We start from the raw sequence: 24,974 nt of genomic DNA on the forward strand, positions 1-24,974 counted from the left end.
GTAAGTTTATAAGTTATTAGTAAGATCTGGGTGATATTACCTTTTTTTTTTTTTTTTCTCCTCTCAGCTCCCCTGGGCCGGACCGACTTGTTGGTATTACGCCGCCCAGGGGAGTGTCTTTAAACTCAAATAGGCCTCCCCACCTACCGGCTATATACCGGCAAGGCAGGTCGGCCTACCGGTTAGCTCTTTTTGAGAGTTCTTTATCAATATTGCCCCTCTGGGGACCCAAAAGGGCAATACTAATACACCACATTATTACACCACGCCAGACCCAGTTCGCCGCGACGCGGTGCCGGGTCCCTTCAGTATTCAGTGTGCTGTTGCCTGACTGTTACCCGTGGAGTCCTTGGTGGCTCATCAGTGCCAACACACCGCAGCATGCTGGACCTCACCAACAAGGCTGTCCACCCAGTCCTGTTCTAGCCAACACCTTGTCTTCTCTCATCGGAGTATTTCTGTAGAACAACTTGTCTAACAAAACTAGCAAAATTATTCCAGTTTGACTCGATTCTTAGCATGTAGTCTATTGTTGTCTCTGGAGTTATACCTGTGAGTGCCTTACTATGTCTTACTATTGCACTCAAAAAAGGTGTGCTCAGCATCATCTATCTCGTTGCAGTAGTTGCAAATTGGCTCTTTTCTCTTGCCTATTTTGTGCAGGTAGTTATTGAAGGAACCATGTCCTGTAAAAAACTGCGATAGGTGATGATCAACCTCACCAAATCTTCTCGACAACCATGGCTTGATGTTGGGGATGAGGGTTCTCGTCCATCGACCCACAGCTTCCTGCGACCATCTTTCCTGCCAGATATTATAAACGGCATCCCTGACCTCTTATTTTGGCTTGCCTTGTGCCCTCTCCACCCTCTTTTTTGCGATTAGGTCAATAGGAGGTGTACCCGATAACACGCACAGGGCGGCATAGGACACTGTCCTGTATGCGGACACAACACCTAGGAGCACACACCTGTGCGTCCTCGCCAGTCTCTCTTTGTTGCGCCTGATGGCGATAGAGCGCCACCAGGCCGGAACGGCATAGAGAAATTAACTCAGACGTTTACCAATTGTACCTTAGATACACCTATAAGAAAGGCTGGAATAAATTAACGTATTGCAGGAAATTAACGTATTGTTTTATTTGTAAAATAATTTAAGTTATGTACACTGGCTCCACTATGCAAGAACAGTTCGTTTATTCTATCACCAAAAACTAACGTTAAAGAATGTTGTAGTAGGCTAAAATTTAGTTTCTTGTTCTTCAGTCCACATCACAAAGAAGTCTCTTTGATGAATATAAAAGCCAAAATTTGATAAAACAGATTGTTTAAAACCTATGGAATAACTTTTAATACCTTTCTTATAATTTTTACTTTCTAAACTTAATAACTGTATTCAAAAATAGAGGACTGAAAAATGACAGCCTTAGAAATACAGTTTAACTAATTACTACAAACGAAGTATTGTAATCCTGTTTAATTAACAAACAAAATGTATATATGTTACCGTGAAAGACCGAAATTAGAGAATGTCAATATTCTCCGATGGATGTCGACACATACAAAATACGTCTCTGAAAGGCCGAAGTATTTGCTTATATTATAATACATTCGGTCCTTCACCAGTATATGTCGAGCAAACACACATAAATTTTGTTTCGACCATCACCGGATGATCGAAACGATAACTATAAATTAAAAAAAAAAATCACCGAATACCGTCTTTAATGTAAATAGATTACGAGAAACCCTCGTAAAAAATGATGTTTAAATCTAAGGCAAACATAACCTACACTCGGTTCGCTCGCTTACCTCGCCTAATTAACGTTAAATATACAAATTTTATATGTTATTCTCCAACACTGGAGGCGATTAATCTAATTCACCGCATTCACCATCCACTGATGGTGAAAGTTGAATAAAATTACTTTTATAAAAAATGAACAAAGGGCAAACCATCTATCTGACCGTTTATTTGTATCATTATTGTTTAACCATGCAGTTAACATTTACTGTATATTTATAAAATACAGAGATTCGGCCTTTCAATTTATAAAATGTTGAAAATTTTTTATATATGCTGTGAATTTGATAAATCGCCTTCAACGTTGGAGAATAACATATATAATTTGTATATTTAACATTAATTAGACGAGATTAGCGGGAGAAGCGAGCGTTTTTATGTTTGTTTTAAATTAAAATTTCTTTTTTTTTACGAGGGTTTCTCATTATTAGAAATTAGTTGGGCGATTTTTTTTTAAATTTTTGTTATCGTTTCCACCCCACCAGAGCTTTTCTATGTTTCTCGACTTATCCGACGAAGGTCCGAATAAGCAAGTGTTTTTGTATTTTTTACAACATAAAACCTCTTTGTCTTTTGTAAAAAAAAGAAGATTGGTATAAGAAATTCGGTACAATTAAACATATTGGTACAACAAATTTACGTTCATTTCTTGTACTAGTACGTTTAAATTTTGTGCTATAATGTAAACATTTTTGTTGATTTGTTTTTATATGTTAAAATATTTATGCATTCTGTTATAAAACAATAAACTGCAATGAAAAAATTGGTGGGCTGGAAAATAGCTTTTAATTCTTAGATTATTTTATGTTTTACAGATAAATAAATAATCCAGATTCTTAGAAACAAAGTTAACTTTTTTGCGGATTGCTACAATTTGTGATACACAGTTGATTTTTCATGTTTGAATCGCTTCTACTATAAAATTGTTAATAATTTTTGTACTATACTCTGAGTAGTAGAATGACATCAGGACTTATGAACCTAGTAAAACTCTGCTGATCCCATAGAAACTAGGAACAGACGGGTATTAAAATATAAAAAGAGTATATATAAACATACTATACACGGATAAATTCATTTATATATACCATTTGGAAAGGTAGCGTTTCGGCTTTTTATTCCGAGGTCCCGAGTTTGAATCCCGGTCAGGTATGACATTTTCACATGCTATAAAATTTCATTTTCATATGCAACGTAAAATCTTCTTTGTAACCTTCTGTGTAATTTCATCAACCAAATAAATAAATAATGTAATTGAAAATCTTATCGAAAACCAAGACTGCAGTACTCACGAAAATGTGGTTATTTTCTAGGAGCATAATAACCGTTTCATGCCAACCATGGTAAAGTGCAAGCTCCATGAGCTCCACTAATCGAATGCGTTACTGCAGACCAACTTACTTCTTTGTATAAATAAATAACAATAAATATTACATTTACTGTACAAATTTATGCATTTAAAGAAGTATCTTTATTGCTTTTCTATGTAGAGTATCCATGATTTTAATATATATTTTTAAAGTAAATTGTTTTTGTCTTTTTCTTTTTAACCTCCGGGACAACCGTTAGGTATTGCTGCAGAGGATGAACTGAATTATTTGTAGCGTGTGTTAATGTGCCATGCTTCTCACACACGCTACAAACCACATGCTGACCGGGATTCGAACCCGGGACCTCCGGATGAATGGCTGAGACGCTACCACTCACGCCACGGAGGCCGGCTGTTAAAACCGAGTTAAAACTAGTTAGTGGGTATGCACTTATTACATACACACACACACACACACATATATATATATATATGAGAGCGAGTGTGTGAAGGAGAGTGAGAGATATGCAAAAAATATGTAAAAAAAACTGATAAAAAGTAGTAAAGGTACAAATAGAGTAGGAAATAATACATTTCACAGGTCATGACAAAATGTGGTTACATTATGCATCAGAGTTTTATGTACGAAAGGAGAAGTATAGTAAAGTACAAGTAAAATAGAAATAAAGGAGTATGGAAGAAGGTAACACTGCACAAAGTATATATGCATGCATGTACGATATGTATGCAAGAAATGCGTGCGTATTCGGTATCACGCTTTTCTGTGATACGTGAGTGGCGTGAAAACTTACTGGTGCTGCACTCTCTTGCTCTCTTACTTTATCTGTATATCTCTGAAAAATAAACATGTACCCACACACACTACGAATATCTCAATACAAAAACAAAGTAAAACATAAATTCCTAATAAAATACTAACGTGTGCGCTGTACTAGTCCCATTTTGAATTTTGATCACAAATTGTTAACAGCTATTATGTTAGGTATGATAGGTATGCCATTATTAAACTGTCGTGTTTGAGTTGTTCTACACACGTACTCGCACGTATGTGTGAAGGGGCTATATGCGAACTGTGGCGCTTTGATGTAACTCCAACGGTAATCGGGTATACGTAAGATTGTTTTTTAAAATTAATTAATGCAGATGGAGATTTCAAATTTTCTATTTAAATCATCAATTGTTTTAGCACGCTTTATTTTTAGAAATATCATTATAATTAAGTAAAAATACCATACATAAATTAAATTTTTTTTTCTTAAATATGCACTTTACGATTAAGTTGTAATATCGATTTAAATATTAAATGTACTCGTAAAAGATATAAAACGAATTTATTATGTTTTAAATAACCGAATAAATTAAAATGTGTAAAAATTTAAATTACTTATATTAATCAAACTACGCGTGTTGCATCAGTAATACAGGACATATTATCAACTTAATATACATATAATTTTAAAGAAATTTATTATGTAAAATAGAATTAATTTGCTTTAAAAGTGACTTTAAAAATTAAAATGACAAAAAAGAGAATTTTTTAATTAACATGTTTACAAGCGTGTACTATTACATAAACATGTAATTTATATTTCGGTTCAATTTAATTAAATTTTAACTCTTAAAATTACTTTATTTTAAAAGTGGATATTTACTAAATTAGATCAAGATGTTTATCTACCTATATATATAAAACAATTATTATGACTTATTTTTTTTTTAAATTAAGGAAATTTTATCATCACATTTTTTGTCATACCAATAATTTTACCTTATATTCTTTTACCTTTACATAAATTGCTAATGTACATATTGTATACCTTACATAAATATTACGTGCTATAATCTTACAACTGCAGGTGGCATGACACAAGATTGAAATCAATTTTTAAAAGCAAATGGCAATTCTAAAGAATATCAAACATGTATCATATGCCAGGTACTAAATAAAATGAGGAGTGAAGTGGTTTCCAATTCATTTCTTTTTCACCGAGCTGAATACTATTGCAAATCAGTATATCAAGATCATAAAAATTCATATAATATTTGATTTAACAAATGACTAATTTACTCACAGAAATAAGTTTAACATGATCAATGCTCACAAAAAAAAAATAACACTAATTAGTTATCTTGTATATTAAGCGCTTTACATAAATATCAGTAATTAGAAACACCAAGAAAAATAGATAAATTAATGTACTCTTTGCTGTCAAGAAATAATGCATTTTTTGTCTTTACTGAACAAGGATAAACCACAAAGTATTTAAGATTTAATCATTACTTAGTGCATCATTTTGTTGATTTCTAAAAACGTAATTATTTGGTAAACAGGAAATTCGTATTGTGATCCAGACGAATATTTGATAACGACCGTATCATCTAGAGATATCTTTTTCTCCAGATATCCTATTCGTCTGGAGTTATCTGGACAAATTTGAATGTGTTCAGATAACATTTGTGAAATATATTTTTTACAGGAAGTATTGTACTGCCAGTAGACGATTAGAAATTTTTATTTGTTTGTCAGCGTTTAAACCGTATTAGCAAATTAAATTCTAATATACAGTATTATTTCCAGTACTAATTACAAATCACTTCTATTCTTATTAATTTCATATTTGTTGATTAATTAAACGAAATGAAAAATTATTTTAGTTACTAACTTAAGGATCGTTCATAAAAAAATGACATGATTTTAATATTTTTAAAATGTTTACTACCATCTACAGAACTCAAGACAATGTTGTTTATGCTAGAATTTTCGTACTATTCTGCTTGCCTCCTAAGCCGAACAGATCGGAAGTTAGAATCCAAACTAAGAAGTACTACACAAAAGCGTTTGCTTCACAAATGTTAACGAGGATTCAGATCAGCGTCTATTCTCTATGTTAAGAATGACTGAAAACAGTATATTCACCATGTTAAGGATGGCCAGATTTGTAAATGGAAGAAAAAGGTTTTTCCACTATGATTTTTCACCAAGTATTTGTATCATTTACAGTGTTTTTCTATTATTTTTTTTCCATTCGAATTCCCGGAAGAAGAAAACATAAATTGTTAAAAGCAGTTACCAGAAAAGGTTGTAAAAATTTGGAAAGAAAATACGATCAAATATTAAAACTTTTCTGGAAGCGGGTAAGTAAGAAAATTTTAAAAGTAGAATAAAATAAGCAGAGCCAATAATTCTAAATAAACAAATAATTGAAAAGAGAATGTAAAAAATTGTAAGAAAACAAAAAAGTAACGAAAGTAGAAGACAGTAAAAGAATGAATGTTTATAAATAAAATGCTGACGACAAAATTTTTCACCTTCCTGGCAAAGGTTATTTATTTTTATATAGTGCAAAAATAATGATACGTGAAAACGTTTAAAAAATTCAAAAAATCGATGAAGTAATATTTAATAATCGATCATAATTAAATCAATATTAAATGATACAATAATAATGATAATTATTATTATTCACAAAATGGATTTTTGGGGAAGGAGGAGAATTTAGGGGCAACATTTTTTTTAAATGGTTAGATAAGTATGTATGCATGTTCTGAGCTTAATATAAGGTGGAAGAATTCTGTTTACAAACTTTTGAAGAAATTTACTCCAAAGAATATATCTACCCAACTCTCTGGAGATATGACCCCAAACGTTTACCAACAAATTGCACCATATATAAATTATTCCAAATTTCATCAAATCGGTTGATCCAGACCAAAGTTATCAAGCTTTGTTTCAAACATGCCAACACACGTACATACTTACGTACCTACAAATATTACCTCCTACTTTTTTTGCTTTTTGAAGTACCTGAGTTATGAAATTTCGAGAAATGCAAAAAACCCATACCCTACTTTTTGACAGATTACCAGATTTCCTTCTTGTAGCATAGCTATGATGCTAATAAAGTAAAAATAGAAGAATTGAATAAATATTGAAGAAGACGAAAATATTGCAAAGTGAAAATTAAATAAAAATTAAAATGCTAATAGCTGTAGAAACTAGTTACTTAAAGAGAGAGTACGTTATTATGTAATAAGATGAAAATAGATTTGAAGAAGCATCATGTGAAACTAGGATAATTCAAATAAAATAACAAAACAAAACAAAGAAAGGATGAAGGTATCTGAAATTGAACTCTAATGAGGTTGGAGAAAACTAAATGGATGGATAGAGTGATAGGTGAAGCAGAGAAAATGAATATAGAAACTTATCAGAAAAATTCAGAATAGATTACAGATTAGGTGAATTATATAATGACTGGGGAAGGATTGATTTTAAACAGTGTTAAAAAGATCAGAAGAAAGTGTAAATAAGAAAAAAAAAATTAAAGATTATAAATGATTGAAAATTAAATGAGAATTATCGGGAACTCATAAGTGCAATCAGTAAATAAAAGTGTATGAAGACAAACATGGTGCAAAGGATTTCAGAATAGATGTGAAATGTATTTTCGTGTCTGTTATTGTATTAAATATATAAACGATTAAAATTCGTTTTTAAAAAAAAATCTGATTTTTGAAAAAAGTTTGATTTTACTTTGTGAAAATGACCTTTACTTATTTTGTTTTTTTTTTCAAATAATCGTAAACTCACTATCACTCAAACATGAAGATAAAATGTAGCTGAAAACTTATTTTATAGAAATCTACACAACTGTTTTTTACATTTATAGGGTTAGAAATGTTTAAATAAATTACCCAACACATAAAATTCATGAAGTAATAACATGAATTTTAAATGTTAGTAATATCAAAAACACTTTGTGCTAACATGCAAATAGAATACCGGTTCATAATTTATAATCGTGATTTTCACGGCTTTTTCTCATGAAAGAGAATTATTGTAATTTATAATTCTTTTTTAACTTGCTTTAGTTTTTATTTATTACTGTTTAAAGTTAATCATGTGACCTGAAGAAGATAAATATAAGCCAAAAAAAAATTTCGTTAACATTTACATAAATTTTATTTTGAATTATGATTTCTAAAAATTACCAATCTATGTTTAAAATAATTCCAAAAATATCTATGGTAATCTGAAACTTTATTTTAAAGTTAGGTATTGATATAATTTTAATAATAAAGAATTTTTCCTGAAGAGAATTTTTATAAAAAATTTAGTAAAATGAAATCGATTATTCAAAGGAATGTTAATTTAATAAAACCAATGGTAATATAAAATAAAACATATAAATAAACTGTACAAAAATTTGGGAAGAAGTTAATTTTTTTCTATTAAAAGTTGAAAGATGCTATATTTTAATTTTTGAATTTGTAGTTTTAGTACTTGTCCCTTAAGGATCCCTAATTTAGCCATTAGACACACTACGCTGTTACCAACTAAAAAAAAAAACGTACCCAAATCCGCTCACAGACAACTTTCGACTAGTTAATAGCAAAGATGAGGCACTTCTGTTAGCGTATCCTTATAATAAAGAACATAATAGGTTCATATCTTCACCTATAGAATCCATAAAGGGAGAGAAAGGAACAAAAATAAGGAAATGCGATTGATGGTGATAAAGAAGGTAACTTGTTCGAAACAAACAATCCTGCCCAGAGGAATGGTCCTTCTTTAGAAAGCTGGCGACCATCACGCCCTTGGGAAATTTAACTTAGATAGAGTATCTCACATTACTGATTAATACTTCTGAGTTGACTAGCTTAAATATATACTATAACAATTTTTTTTCCAACAGGAAATAAAAGCCACCCATGATAGTTACAGAATTCCTAAAAGAACATATCTGGAATCATTTGAAATGGGAACAGCCCAACTGGAATTAATTTATTCAAAACCCAAACTTAGGTGTAGGAAATTTGTAAATATAATACAATAGATAAATTTTAATATTAAATATTAATAGAGTACTTACCGCTTTTTACAAGATGAGTAATATAATACAGAAATGTTCCTTCAGTTCAACGTGGGAATCTGGTTTGTTAAGTTGAGTTTCTTTTATCTGTAAGAAAAAATAACCAAAAAATTAAAGAATTTAAATTATTATTTTCAATTAAAAAAAAAAAAAAACTAATTTAGAAAAATAAATTACTAATTCTCAGAATTTTATAAAAATAGTTATAGAATACTATAAAGAGTTATTTATAAATACTATTTATAAAAATAGTCGTGGGGTATTGTTACGGAAGATGAACAATGAACTTATAAAATACTACAAGCTGTAAAGAGCACTAACATATCAAGCATTGCCTGAAAGTAAATAAACGGACAGATCTCTTAAGTGGAGTAAAATTAGCCTTAAGGTGAAAGACTAGTAAAGGCAACGACAGTGCACAGAAGGCAATGGGAAACCATCTCAATTATTTTCTAAGAAAACCCCATCAAGATTTATTCTCACAGCAAGGTTGGAAATGGAGCATGAATTCGCAAACATTAATTAGTGGATTCATAAACAAGGAATAAGAGAATTAATCATTAATTAATATCACTAATTTTCGGTTTTTTTTTAGTTGAACAAATGCACAGATTCACCCGTTTACGATTCGAAAAATATTTGTTAAAATACTGTCAGAAATTTTGAAATTAATAGCGAAATAAATCACTGAAACTGAAAGAAATTGGTAAAAATCTTTGAAGTATTTTATATATACTATTAGAAGAAGCAAAACGTTGTTTAAAATAAATAGAATCGACAAACAATAAGTTTGATTATCTGTTTGAAACATAATACTAATTCTACCTCAACTGGATTTAATTAGCTTCGAGTAGAATTGACAATAGTAGTGTTTAGCTTTCCCATGTTTGTAAAGTAACAATAATTGTTATTTACTGATTGATTCTAATTCAGAATGTTTTAAAGAGAATCGACAAACAATGTAACAACAGCAAACAGGGTTTATCATGATCTAAAACTGGTTGTATTGAGTAAACTTAAAAGTTAAATGACTGAAGAATGAAACGGATATCCATTATAATGAATCGTCATTCTATTTTATGTCGCTATGCAAATATATTTACCAATCATTAGATACAATGCAATTAAAGAACTTTGTAGACAGCACTTGAGGATACTGAATAAAATTTAGGTAAAATCAAAAAATAAAATATGCAAAAGAAAATGTGATATGAGAAATCCAGTTATAATTTCTACTTTTCTCTTCTGAAATATTCTTTAATTATTTTTTTTTCACGTAGCCAAATCTGAAATAAATTATCAAACACACACACACACACACACATATTACCTATATATATATTTTTTATACAACTGTATAACAAAATATAAATAAATAAAATTGCTAAACACATACTACTGAAAAGATAAATCAAATTAAAGAATTATACGTAAACGGTACACATACGAAAATGAACGATACCCCAAAATTAATGGTTTGACTTAAGTAAGGAAAAGTGCTGCTAACCAAAATCTTTATTTAATATATATGATTGTTAAGATATTATCAAAATTTCTGAAGAAAAATATGAAGGATTAAGCGTTTGGGTTTCAGGAATGGTGCAGGGAAATATGATGAAATCATTGTAAGGATAAAACATAAGGTACTCATTAGATACACTAATCGAAATAACTCATTTAGAAGGAAAAAAAATTGTTACCTGGACTTATAAGTAGAAATGGTAAAGGGGCTTATAATAGACGTAAAAAAAAAATTCGTGAAAGGGGGTGGTGGAGGATTAATTTGGGGGGTTGAAAAGGGATGAAAAATGGTATTATTGCGATTTCCGGCTAAAGTTGACGTCAACAAAATTTGTAGTTGTTACAGAAAGGTATATTTTCACCAAGTTTAGTAAAAATTTAAAATATTTTTGCGGAAATGAAAAATAAAAAACGAAAAAAAGAAACATTTTTCTCGGAAATTTTAAGGTTATGTTAAAAATTGACTTCTACAAAATTTGTAGATTTTTGCATGATCTACAACTTTTGTGTTGGAAATTTTTTTTTCAACTCCCCCAAGTCACCTCTACACCGTCTCAGCTCACGCATTTATTTTGTTTAAGTTTATTATAAGCCCTTTACCATTTCCACTTATAAAAATCCAGGTAACAATTTTTTTTTCTCTAAGTGTAATTTGGTTGGACTAAGAAAACTTTGACAGAATACATCATGAAATTGAATATTACGAAAACAAAATTAAAGAGAATAGGAGAAAACAAGCCAACGAATTTTTATACGTTAGAAGTTAGATTTCGAAAAGTAAAACAGTACAGGAATTCAGAAAGAATATTAAACAGAAATAGAGGAAAAATAACTACAAAAGCATTGAATAGGAAGAATATAGTTAGATGATAAAAGCGTCTACTGGATTTTTTTATTCTGATACGAATTCTAAACAAAAAGGATAACGAAAAAGAAAAGTCTGGTGGCACATAAATTGTGAATATGGTGGAAAGCGGGAAAAAATAATGGCAGATATGATGTAAGTGACACAATGCATGTGGACAATTAAAATTAGGAAAGGCGATTGGCTGCGTTTTATCATGAGAGAAGAGTGATTATAATTTTGGTAAAAGAATTAGAATAAAAGAATTTTCAAGAAAGAAAGGGTAGAAGATCGTAAAAATTATGAACATTCTAAAACGAAATTAGAGCTCTAAAGAACTAAGAGAATTAGCCAGGAGATAAAAGAGAATTTAGAGGGACACTGTGGAAGTGAGATGTCTCAGTGCAAATAACTATAAGATGGCAATGTTGTATAAAATACAAGTTATATTCCTCCAAAAGACCAAATTTTACGCTATATATAAAATTTAAAAAAAATTTTTTAAAGTAGAGAATTTGTATCCAAAATGCCATTTAATCTATTTTATTTAGCATTTTACAATGAGAAATTTGTTCATATACAAACATAACTGCCTTTCTTTAGAGAAGAAGACTCAAAGATTGTAAAAACTCAAGATTACATAAAAAAAGAGAAACAATGAAAATAATCGCACTTTAAAACTAAGGTGTAAAAATACTAAAAATATTTTTTAAAAAAATTTAAATAAAATAAAATATTAATATTAAATATTATTATAAAATAATATTGTAATAATTATTAAAATATTATTATATTATATTAAATATTACTAATATTAAATATTTAAAGATTAGAAGCTACTGAAATGTGGTGCTATAGGAGAATGTTAAAAATCAGATGGGTGGATAAAGTGACAAATGAAGAGGTATTGCGACAAATAGATTAAGAAAGAAGCATTTGGAAAAATATAGTTAAAAGAAGAGACAGACTTATAGGCCACATACTAAGGCATCCTGGAATAGTCGCTTTAATATTGGAAGGACAGGTAGAAGGAAAAAATAGTGTAGGCAGGCCACGTTTGGAATATGTAAAACAAATTGTTAGGGATGTAGGATGTAGAGGGTACACTGAAATGAAACGACTGGCACTAGACAGGGAATCTTGGAAAGCTGCATCAAACCAGTCAAATGACTGAAGACAAAAAAAAAAAAATATTTAAAATATTTAAAAAACACTTGTAGTGGAGTATCTATTATCTCTGACTTTCAAACTTTTAAGGGCCAACTAGCGGTTTGAGGAAAGGGTTCCATCCCTTAGACTTCATCCTGTATTTATTATCCCTGTGGTTGTGAGTATAACACTGATAAATAACAATTGAAGCCTGAAAAGCTCCCTTTCCTTCTATATTTTCCCTCGTTATTAGAAGTTCTGATACCCCCCCACACCGTTTTAACCCCCAATGGTTTGATCTACTACTTAAAACTTTTCCCGGGATGAAAATTTGAAATTTGTAGCTTATTTTCTGATACCCACCTCATAACCTCCATGGAGGCTAGGAGATAAATCTATGGAATAAAAACCTTTCCTGGGATAACACGAATGTATCCTGAAAATTATGTCATCAGGTAATTTTTTTTTCTGTACTGGAATATAAATTTTTTTTTCCCAATTTCCTATAAGCGTAACGCAAGCACACGCACACACACACACACACACACACACACTCACTCACTCACACACACACACACACACACACACACACACACACACACACACACACACACACACACACACACACACACACATACACTCACACACACACTCACACACACACTCACACACACACGCGAGAGAGAGAGAGAGAGAGAGAGAAGAGACAGAGTGAGTGAGAAGCCGCGCGCGCGCGCGGCTTCTCACTCACTCTGTCTCCTCTCTCTCATTCTCTCTCTCTCTATCTCGCGCACTCTCTCACCCTCTCTCAGTTTTTTTAATAGTATAGATTCATGACCTTCCAGGTCATGAATTTAAATCCCAGACAGGTATAAAAAAAATTACATTAAGAATTGTTTTTTCTTAGTAGCGCTTTGTAATTTGTTGTTTTGTCTGTAATGGCTTAAAGTAAATAATGAATACTAAAAATCAAGATTTATTTTTTAAAAAGGTTTTTGACTAAATTTAACGTTACTTTTCATTTGGAATTGAAGAAGATTTAAATAAGTATATATAATTCTATCAAAATTTCAAAAACAAATTTATTTGATATGTTATTATTTGTGGTATACCATATGTAAAATTATCTACCCAAATTCTACATTAAATTTCTAATAAATGGAATTAAAATGTGTGTGCGTTTTCAACAAATATAAAGAAAGTACCTTTTCTATTATGCGACTCGAAGCCTGTTTTTTATATTTTCTCACGGATTTATATAAAATTATGATGTAATATCGTTTAAATCATCATATTAAATGATTAAAAAATGTCGTTGATAAATAATTTTGTTAAACTGTTACATGTGTTGGACTGTAGCAGCTTACAGATAAGATACAGGTATATATGTTTCCTGTTTAGCCTCCGCGAATCACCGTCAGGTATTACTTTAGATGATATGTATGAGTGTAAGTGAAGTGTCTTGTACAATTTCAGATCGATCACTTCTGATATGTGTGGTTAATTGAAACCCAACCACCAAAGAACACCGGTATCCGCGATCTAGTATTTAAATCCGTATAAAAGTAACTGCCTTTACTAGGATTTGTACGTTGAAACTCTCGACTTCGAAATCAGCTGATTTGGGAAGACGCGTTCACCACTAAACCAACCCGGTGGGTTAAGATGGAGATCTGGTATTGTCTTTTTATACACAATGTTAATATCTCGTTTTTCTGAGCATAAACTTAATGTGCTGCACAATAATATTCCGTTATTAGAAGTATTATTTAGATTAGGTTTTGTTGGTTAAGTTTGTAGAATATGTTAAATTTGTGAGTTAAGTGTGTAGCATTGTTTTTAAATGTACTTTATAGGTTACAATTCTCTGTACGGTAAGTCTATTTTCGAATGACCTGATTAGAAAGTTGTATATAAAAGTTTTCATTTTGTTATTATTCTTCTATTGTATGTTACTTTGTGAAATTAAGAGTTTAAAAGTGTTTTCGTTAGTCACCATTGTATAATTTTAATGTTGTAAAACCGTTGTTGAAAAGCGTTGTTTAGAGTGGCATGACTTAATGAGCTAAAGGTACTTATTAAACTTTAAACTGCTTTACTGTAAACTCGCTAAGTTCGAATGTAAAAGTGCTAGTTTTGTGTTTGATTAGTCACAGCTCCAAACTCAGCGAATTTATGGGAAAAACCAACAGCAATTCATGAATAATACATAAAGTAAGAGTGCGGGGTGCATAACAGACATCTAAGATAAATCTCTAGTTAATTATTAATATTAATATTTTTAAATGCTATCTAAATGCTAGTTTGTCATCAGATAAGTTTTTTATCAAGAAATATGTAGTTTTTACAGCTTAAAAAGGGTAACAAACTCAGTATTAACTGTTATCAGTTGAAAAAAGATCAGAACTAATGTAAATTTACCATATATTTGCGATTTCAGCTCGTTTCATTTGATAAAATTTATTAATTTTTTTTTGTAACACTTTTCTTTACGATTACTTTTTTCGTCGACGTATAATTTTACCTATTCTACTATTCTCGTTGCAAATTTTCTGCTATTTTTTCATGTTAAGGTAATGCAATCAGTTACATTAAAGACAACAAAGATTATTTTAAACTAATGAATTTGAAGGCTATTAAAAGGTAGTAGTCGTTGATAGATAGATAAAAATAATGCTAATTTATAAAGAAGTAATTGCTTCAATAGCTAAAACTAAGGAAAAAAATTACAACAATTATATTATTTGATTCATAACACCTAAAACTTAACTTTTAACACATTTAATTCAAGTTTGTTATACTCTGTAGAAAAAAGTTTGAACACACATACACAAAAAAAGCAAAATTACAACAAAATAGATCGAGCAGATCGAACGAACAATTGCAGATTACTATTGTTACAGAAGGAAACCTTTTTTTTTTTTCATTTAATATGACAATACAAACTGAAATAACCTCAAATTTATATTTACTAGTATTTTAAAATGATTAAAAATATATAGTTTTTAAATGTGATTTACTAAGAATTTGGCACCGTTGGTGTTAATACAATCGTATAAAATAAAGTTCCACTTACCAACAATTTTAAAAGTAAATATCCGAGTACTTTCGGAACCATTACTCCATCATCAGGAATTTCCCATAAAATATTAATTCAAATGTACAATTATATTTAAATTAAAATTGTTACGTTCATAATATTCGGTCGTCAAGAAATAAAATTAAATTGTACGTCAATAAGACCGTAACGTCATGTTTGTAAGATGTTTGCGACTATTAATTATACTGTTGCATGTAGAACTTCATTATATACAATTTTAAACTTATATCTAAAAGAAATCGCTTCTTTGAAATAGGGAACGAAACATTTTGGGTTTTATTAGAAAGTAACAATTGGTTAGTACAATGTATTTTAAAGCAACAAAACGTTAGTTGTTTGTTAAAAATAATGTGGCCTATTCAAAACGTACGAAAATATTAAAACATTATATTACAATTTTATATTAATGTGTGTTTATTTTATATAAAACATATACTCAAAGCATTAATTATAACTATATAAAACAAAAATTGACATACCTTTATTTATACAGTAAACTTTCAATAACGAGTAAATTAGCAGAGGAATTACAACAAACAACGCAACGTTAGACTGCCAAGAGGAAAATGTCGTGTTTGCTACAGCACGCGCTTGCGCAGTAACGTATCTAGTCTCGATGAGTCGCGTTGTGGTTCGACTGTTTACTTGTTGTCTTCCAAGTAGCATACTACCGAACGTTACTTCTATGAATACCTTTTAAAACAAATTTTATTCTTTTTTCGAAGATTTAACATTTTAATTTTGTATCCATCACAAATATTATGCTATTACTCTAGTTCTATTTTTATAAAACTGAGATATTGTAGTATAATTGCTTATAAAAAATATTTTATTTGAAAGCCAATTTAATCAATTTACTGATACTTAAAACGATCGTTGATTGTTTCGTATGTAAATTGACAAGGTAGGATGAGATTTTAACCCGACCTACTTTTACATTGTATGGAAGATTATTCTTCAAAAGGACATTTCAGAGGTAGTGAAACAGAGCCTTCCGATAGCAATGGCGTTTTTTTTAAAAATGAGAAAATCCCAATAGTAAATAATGAAAAATGTTTTTGATCTATGTTCTGTTTTATAGCTTAATATGCCATTAGAATCAAACTCAGAATATTTATAAATTTCTACTGTTCAAGTGTGCCGAGATCTTTGATGATAAAGATGATGATATAGATTTACAACGATTGACAAACTCGAATACAGATTTTAAAAATTCGGTTACAGCGAATTTAACGGATGAAAATATCAGTACTCGAATACTGATAATTTTGTTGTGATTTATAATTTTCACTATATATAATACAGGGTTATCATAAAAGAATGGTGCGGTTTCAGTAATTCATAGGAAGATTGTAGGGAAATTTCTAGATGTTATATTGGTATCCCTGAAAGCCTCCAACCCAAAAGTTTGTTTATCAGCAGTTGTAACCACAAAGTCAGTTTTCTTATATTTTTTTTTTTGCGGTGAGTTTAGTGAGTTACTATGTTCTCGGATAAAGACAAAACAAAGTGTGTTTTATTGATGGCTAAATTAAAATCCGTAATTTTAGTTCAACGTGCGTTTCGACGTGAATTCGGAAGAGATCCACACACAAAAATAACATAACACGTTGGTTCAAACGATTCGAAAAAATTGGATCGGTTAAGAAACAGAAATCAACCGGCAGACCAAGTGTACCAGACGAAACGGTTGAACTAATTAGACGATCGGCAATTAGAACTCCTGGGAAGTCCATCCCCCGTCGAAGCGTCGAATTAGGTATTCCATAATCAACAGTTCACAAAGTTTTACATAAAAAACTGAAATTACACGCTTATTAAATCCAGATACTGCAGGAATTGAAATCCGATGATGGTGTAAAACGTTACAATTTCGCTGTTGAAATGTCGGACAGATAAGTGAAAACGAATCATTTTTAGACGATATAATTTTTACAGACGAAGCTACATTCCATGTGAATGGGGATGCGTTAACAGACACAATTCACGAATATGGGACTCTGAAAACCCACACGCAATTATTGAGAAACAACGCGATTCGCCTAAAGTTAATGTTTGGTTTGGTGTGATGAAAAATCGTGTAATAGGGCCTTTCTTCTTTGCTGAAAAAACAATTAATGGAGTTGTGTATCTTGACATGTTAACCGATTATTGTTTTCCTCAGCCGGATGAACTCTAAAACATTCATCGACTTCATTTCCAACAAGATGGTACTCCCCCGCACTTCAATGCGTTGGTCACGGACGCTTTGAACGAAAAATTTGGAGATCGATGGATAGGCCGGCAACGATCCGTACTTTGGCCTCCAAGGAGTCCAGACCTGACACCTTGCGATTTTTTCTTGTGGGGGTGCATCAAAAGCGTTGTTTATACACAAAAAATTCGCGACCTAAACCGCTTAAAAAACAGGATTAATGAACACAGACGCCTAGAAATCTCAAGTTGTCCTACTGCTTTTCTTGTTGATTCGCCTGAGCTCTTCGCCAATGCTTCTCTGACTGCTTCAACATTCTATGGAGAACGAACATTGGCAGACTGTTCGCGCTTACTCACAAATACTGAACCATCACTATTAAAATTTTCGTAAAGTCTACGTATTGTTTTAAATGAGGGCGACCACCGAGTTTGAAAATGTGCACGAAATCGTTTTTGAATGTACCCACTCGGAAAGAGAAGAAACTAATATTCATAAACTGGTGTCACTTATGCCGACATGAAACACATTAATAATTATTAACCTAAACTATTATTGCCAAAAATTATTGTATCATTTCGTGGGCCACATATAGCTATTTCTATATACTCATCTTATCTGTTCAATGTTATTTATAAATGAAACAACAGTTGTAGTAAATATTACACCAAAAAGAACTGGATAGATATTCACCAGCTGTTACAAGAAATACGTGTATATGTACTAAACACCAACATTAGAGTCAACTTTATTAAATAATTTCATAGAAACAGAACGAACAATAAATTTCACAACAGAAAAAATTAAATCGGAGATCTAAACCGGTTATGATGGTATGACACAAATAAATGACTAAATTTGAAAATAATAAAACTTTAAAAGAAATATACACAAAATATATATCTAATACATGTTTTTCAATTACTTAGAGTTTTTTTTTTTTAGGTAACAGCGATAACTCCATTACAGATGTTTTCTCCCTTGCAATAATTATTTATTATATTTTTCTAAATCCCACTACATCCCTTTCAAATTAATGGTTATTTTTTATTAACTATATACAATTTTTATTCATCGCAAAAATACGAACACACCGACTTTTTCTTAATTTTTAGAAAGAATCATTTTTTATTGAAATAGTAATTTATTCGGAAAATAGATAATCTCAGAAGTTTAAAAAAAAAAAACAAAACAGAATCTAGGGATTATTAATAGAAATTAATTATCTGGGAGCTATTATGATCTATTCAAAAAAAAAATTGTTTCAGCTTGCTTTTACCGGTTTCATGTAGTTAAAATATTACAATATATTTAAAAAAAATTTCAACGTAAAAAGATTTTTTTTTCTGTATTTCATAACTGTTGTAAAAAGACATTGCAATTATAAAATAAAATTAAAAACATCAATACTGAAATGTAATGAGAAAATAAAATATGATCCTTGATTTTTTTTTTTACCGAATTTCGAAGAGAAGTACTGTATTAATTTTGGTTGCATACTGGGAATTAGGGATGAAAATGAATTTTATTTACGTCTTATGGTCGAGGAGTAAGTATCATTCACTTAAATTGGTGTTTTTTTATATACTTATAGGGCCTATGTATAAAGTTTTGTGGCTCTAAAATCTCCAAAACTACTTGAAGAATTTCATTTAAATTTAGATGAACTGTAATAATGTATTTGAAGCTCTGCATTTGAAAATTCTATGAAGATTTGTCGTTCTTGAGTTACGGTCAATTTAAGGTCGAACAATTTTTATTGGGGCAAGTTAGAGGCATGGTTCCTTATGATATTGCAAGTTGGAACGTTGATGTTCTTTTTTTTTACCTGCAGTATTTTTTGTTACCAATATTAAACCAAATTAAAAAATATATTAAAATATTTGAATCTAATTACATTAATGAAAAGTCGGTCTTCTTGCGCACTACTGCGCAAGATTTTTTCCATTAGTTTGAAGCGAATTATTGAGCTAAAACTTGTTCCGAATATAATTAATATCTACTAGCGCTGCGGTATCCGCTGAGAGCGGAGGGGGGCAGACAACAATTGATAACATATATAGGGATCACAAGCTTTCATTTAAAACAAATTTGGCAAAATCGGTTCAATGCCTGTGAATGGGAGACTATGTCACGGTTTTGTACTGAATTTCCCGTAAAAATATACGGTTAAATTGTGTTTTTGTAGTATCTCTCGAAAATAAATGGCCAGACGATCATTGATAACATATCAATAGGTCATAAGCTTTCATTTTAAAAAATATTTTTCGAAATCGATACAATGGTTGGGGGCTGTAGGACTCTCTCAAGGTTTTTTCCAATTATTATAAAATATAAAATTTATTATTAATCTATTAGAAACTTATTTTGAACTATTGAACTATGGAATTCAAATGTATTTTCTTGCAAAAATTGTAATAATGTCTGAAAAACTTTCTCAGGCATTACATGATATGCTTTCCTAACTTCTCTCTCGCTTCCTTGAAAATATCAAAATCAAAATTCTGCGTTGAAGAAGAATAATTTGAATTGTGTTTTCTTTTTTGATAAATTTTTTTTCATTTATACGAATACATTCAAAAGAAAAATTAACTTTGTAAGACTTTTTTTTTCTAATACTATGATTATTATTATTATTAATACATTTTTTGAAGAGTAATTTTTTTTCGATTTAAATTGAATAAATTTCGATGAAGAACATAATGCAGATTAAGTAAAACTAATTTGAGAGAGTCAGGTTTAGTACGTGATATACTGTATTATCAGGAACGCTTCAGGGTAAAACGGGGATAAACCGCAGTGATGCTGTACAGTGCTCGACTATGAGGTGCGGTAAGCACGTTGGTCGGGTAGGATGGCATCGGATGTGATGCTTGTACCGCGTACGTCATTACTGTAGAACATGAAACATCATGATTGTTGCAATTAGGACAGGATGGGTCCCTTGCACGTACTATAGTATACCTCCTTCCGCAGTTGCTTTTCTATATAATGTATAAGCTGGTCGTCAAAATGGCCTTTTCATGATAGTGTCGAATTTTGGTTATAGAGACTTAGAGTTTTATGTTTCTTTTATTTTTACAAATGCAGACTAGATTATTAAGAATGGAATTACATTATTACCTAAACATAACATTATTACAAAATAAGTTAAAATGAATGAATTAGTTGGAAATTATTTAACATATTTCAAGAATTTTTTTATATAGAGTAGAATAATTCAATCTTTTATAGCGTTTTTCTATAATCATATTTTAAAATGCTGTAGATTCTCGTTATATTCTAAGAAACCTGCTAGTACTTGAAAACTAGATACAATTTAATTTTTATATTTTAAGTTTTTTTGAAGATAAATTATTAGTTAGATTAGAATAAAATTTTTTTTGCAATTATTTTTTACTTTTTTTGAGCATAGCTCTACAGTTATGCTGGAAGATGCAAAGCACGATAATCACTCAAAGATAAGGTATACTTTTTTTTTCTATTTTTCGACGCTTCATGACTCAGGCACCCTAAAAAAAAGTGGGGGTAATATTCGTACGAACGTATGTATGTATGAGTGTCGGCATGTTTTAAGCTTAATAACTCTTGACTGGATAAACTGATTTTGAGGAAATTTTGCACAGAGTTTTGTTATTTGAGGCAATTTCTTGGTAAGCGTTTAGGGGTCATTGTCTCCAGGAAACGGGGTAGATATTTTTTTGGGGTCAATTTTCTCTAAATTTTGCAAACATAACCTTAATTTATATTAAGTGTAGTATTACATACATACTAACCTTATCATTAAAAAAAAAAAAAAAACATTTTGCCTCCAAATTCTTTTCTTCCCCAAAAATCAAAAAGCTATCTGTTTTTTATTTATTGCATGTTTTTAACATAAATTTTCTTCTAATGTATTTTTGCGCATAGTAGTAGTGCAAGTGGCCCAAACATAATATTTTGGAGCCCATACTAATGGTGAGGGAACAGATCAATATTTAAAGATACCTATATTTTGTACTTTTAAAAACTTTTTCGGTTTAAAATTTACAATATTTTTCGGTACATAATAATACAATATTTACCACAAAAAAAAACTTAAGTAACTTTTGATTGGTTTTATATTATTCAGTGGAATTTTTTTTAGTTTCTTTCATTTAAAATAATAACTACAGGTAAATAAAAAAAATTATGTGCTTTTAGTGTGGAGAGTTCAGAAAAATATCGATTTTATAAAAATTTTAAACATTTCATCATGTATCATTTTTTCACTCTGTAAGAATAAATAACTAATGCCTCAAAACATATTCCTTTTAGTGTATGCATATTTTGAGACTGAAAAGAAATTGTATGAAAAAATATTATGATTAAAAAAATTAGAAGTGAAATATATAAAAAAATAAAGTTATCACGTATTTGAAAATAAACAATCGCAACATATTCTAAATACATCTTCTAGAAATTCCCTAAAAATATCATTGAATTTTTTTGTTTTCATATTACAAATAAAATTCTGCACTTTAAAATTACATGCAATTCATTTTTAGGACAATTAATTTTCGAAACGCTTGTAAATTATTCATCCATGGAAACTTTCGGGGAAAATAATACTGCAATGACTGCATAACATTAATTGGTGGTCGCTGTTCATAAGACATGAACAGCGTATTCTTTAAAATCATTTTTTTTATGTAGAAGTACTATATATTTACGCACTTATTCAAATGAATATATCAGTTATTTTTCTTTTTTTTTTTTTTAATTCCTTGTACGAAGTAAACGAAGTATTGTGATCGCGAAAAATTTCGGTTTTCAGATTTTAACGGAAATATCCATTTTGACTAGTTTCGGCGTGACGTCTGTAAGAATGTATTTATGTACATATGTATCTCCCATACCTCAAAAACGATCAGCCGTAGATAGTTTAAATTTTGGATTTAGGAATTTTGTGTAACATCTAGTTGTGCACCTCCCTTTTTTATTGCAATCGACTGAACCAAAAGAATCTAAAAAAGCCCAAAATCCAAAACAAATTGGATTTTGGACTTTTTCTTAACCACAGTAATAAGCCCTCATTGAGAATTTTTCAACAATAAATGGTACTTATTTACATTGGTTCCAGTGTTATATCCAAATAAAATTTTAATTAATGAAATATTTGAATCTTAGAAGATAAAGGTACATCGGTTCGAATCAGACTTCATCTCCGTTTTTTTTAGTTTTTTTTTTCATTAAATATATTGATTTATTAATAATTATTAACCTCTAATTGTAAATAAATTTTTACAATAAATAATAATTCAATAACAAAATATATATATATATATATATATATATATATATATATATATTTATCAAAAGTTATTAATGAAATAAAATCTTATGTACTTTTCATTTAAAAATAAAATTGTATATGTAATTTAATAGGCAGACAAGGAAGTAATGTGGTGTCCACATCAGATCTTTTTACTTAATAATATCGGATAAATATATAGAAAAATTAAACATATAGGAAACTGTTTCTTATGTATTTAGCACAACCAATTTTATTTATACATTCATTCTCACGAAGAATGTACCAAATATTCAGAACATACTAAACATACGGTTGCTTATCAATATACCAAGCTTATCGTTATAATATTCTACCGGCAAGTGGTTTCTACACGCCGTCAGCTACAAGGATTGGGTGAAAATAGAAAATCATTACTTTCAGAGAAAGTAATTTGATTTAATACGCTTCTAATTCGGGTGCCTAATATATGGAATAGCCTAAAAATACTGGCACATATGGTGTAAATCAACAAATTAAAGGACTCTTTTCTGTTTTAAAGAGTATTTATTTTATTCTACGATTTAAGGAAGCAGGAGATTTTATTTACTTCTATTTAAACGGTTAATGAGTGAACTCCGTAATTTTATTATAAAATAAGAAGATAGTAAAATTTCCCAAATTTCGTGAATTTACAAGTGGTAAGAATTGTAGTTACAATTATTTCTGATATTTAATTTTTAAAAAATACTATTTTCTTTAACCTCTTTAGTATTTTAATCCTATTTTGTTACGGATCATTAAAAAACAAAATGATGGTTTATTAATGATAATAAAAAGCTAAGGTACATATTAATAAATTTCGCGGTTAATATAACAGACAATGTTAGGTAATGTAAAATGTGGTTGTAAATTATCCCCATCAAACTTATATGTATACCGATTCACTCGCTCTCTATAAATCCTCAAATTTCCCTCCCCTCGTCTAGGTTAGGGTATCGTATAGCTTTACCACTCTATAATCATGGCAATTATAGCATTACGATGAGCCACATACGTCCATCATCCTCATTCAAAAACACCGTCATACGCACGCACGAACAGTACTCTTATAATAACGCAAATTATACGTGAAACCAGTATTACTACTACAACCATGACAACATTTGAGTACACTTTCATCCCTAACGCAAATCCCCACTCAATCTATCATTCTCTCTTTACGGTACAAACACTACCCTTCCAAAAATCCTTCATAATATTAGCAATAATAATAATAATAATTATAATTATTATTACTATTATTATTATAATGCTATCTAAACCTTCAGAATAGCTAACCCAGTACGTATACAGAATGCTGTGGCAAATCATCTAAAATTTTATGAACAGTAAACATGCCAAATCTATTGTCATTAAACAACAAACACAGACCTCTAATTGCTGTTCTTCCTTTCATAATCTACAAAATTCATGCGCAAATACAGACACATTATAAACGCAAACATGTCCAATCACGCTATCTTGTTTACGTTTTGATATGTACGTGATATACGAACAATAAAACAAAAAAACGCAATATATTTGAAGTTGGTTGAATTAATTCAAATATCGACCGGTCGATAATTCATATGAAAAAAGTTTAGTTCAATCTCTGCTTATCCAGGTCAATTACTTTGAGTAAAAAGTAGTATTATAGAAGATAAAAGTAATAATTGAAATAGATACGTATATACAAAAATAAAAATAAAAACTAATAATAATTCAAATCAATTATTTAAAATAAAAATTCTAACAGAAAGTGTATATAGTCCGGGTATTTCTTCTGTTATAAACTTGAAAGTTTTACTTGCAAACGTTAGCTTTTAAGTATAAACTTCTTAGACTTATATATGTTACCGTGAAAGAC

The 24,974-nt window shown here is 29.9% G+C and overlaps 1 long non-coding RNA gene across 1 annotated transcript in view; it reads right to left on the minus strand.

Annotated features, from left to right (window-relative positions):
- Positions 1–9,045: 9,045 nt before the first annotated feature.
- Positions 9,046–24,974, minus strand: part of LOC142327591 (uncharacterized) — a 171,162-nt gene continuing 155,233 nt past the window's right edge. Inside the window, exon 3 of the long non-coding RNA XR_012757020.1 lies at positions 9,046–9,093. This is a non-coding gene — a long non-coding RNA (uncharacterized LOC142327591). The remainder of the gene's footprint in view (positions 9,094–24,974) is intronic.

The sequence above is a fragment of the Lycorma delicatula genome, chromosome 7, assembly GCF_047948215.1.
Source record: "Lycorma delicatula isolate Av1 chromosome 7, ASM4794821v1, whole genome shotgun sequence".
NCBI classification, from domain to species: Eukaryota; Metazoa; Arthropoda; class Insecta; order Hemiptera; family Fulgoridae; genus Lycorma; species Lycorma delicatula.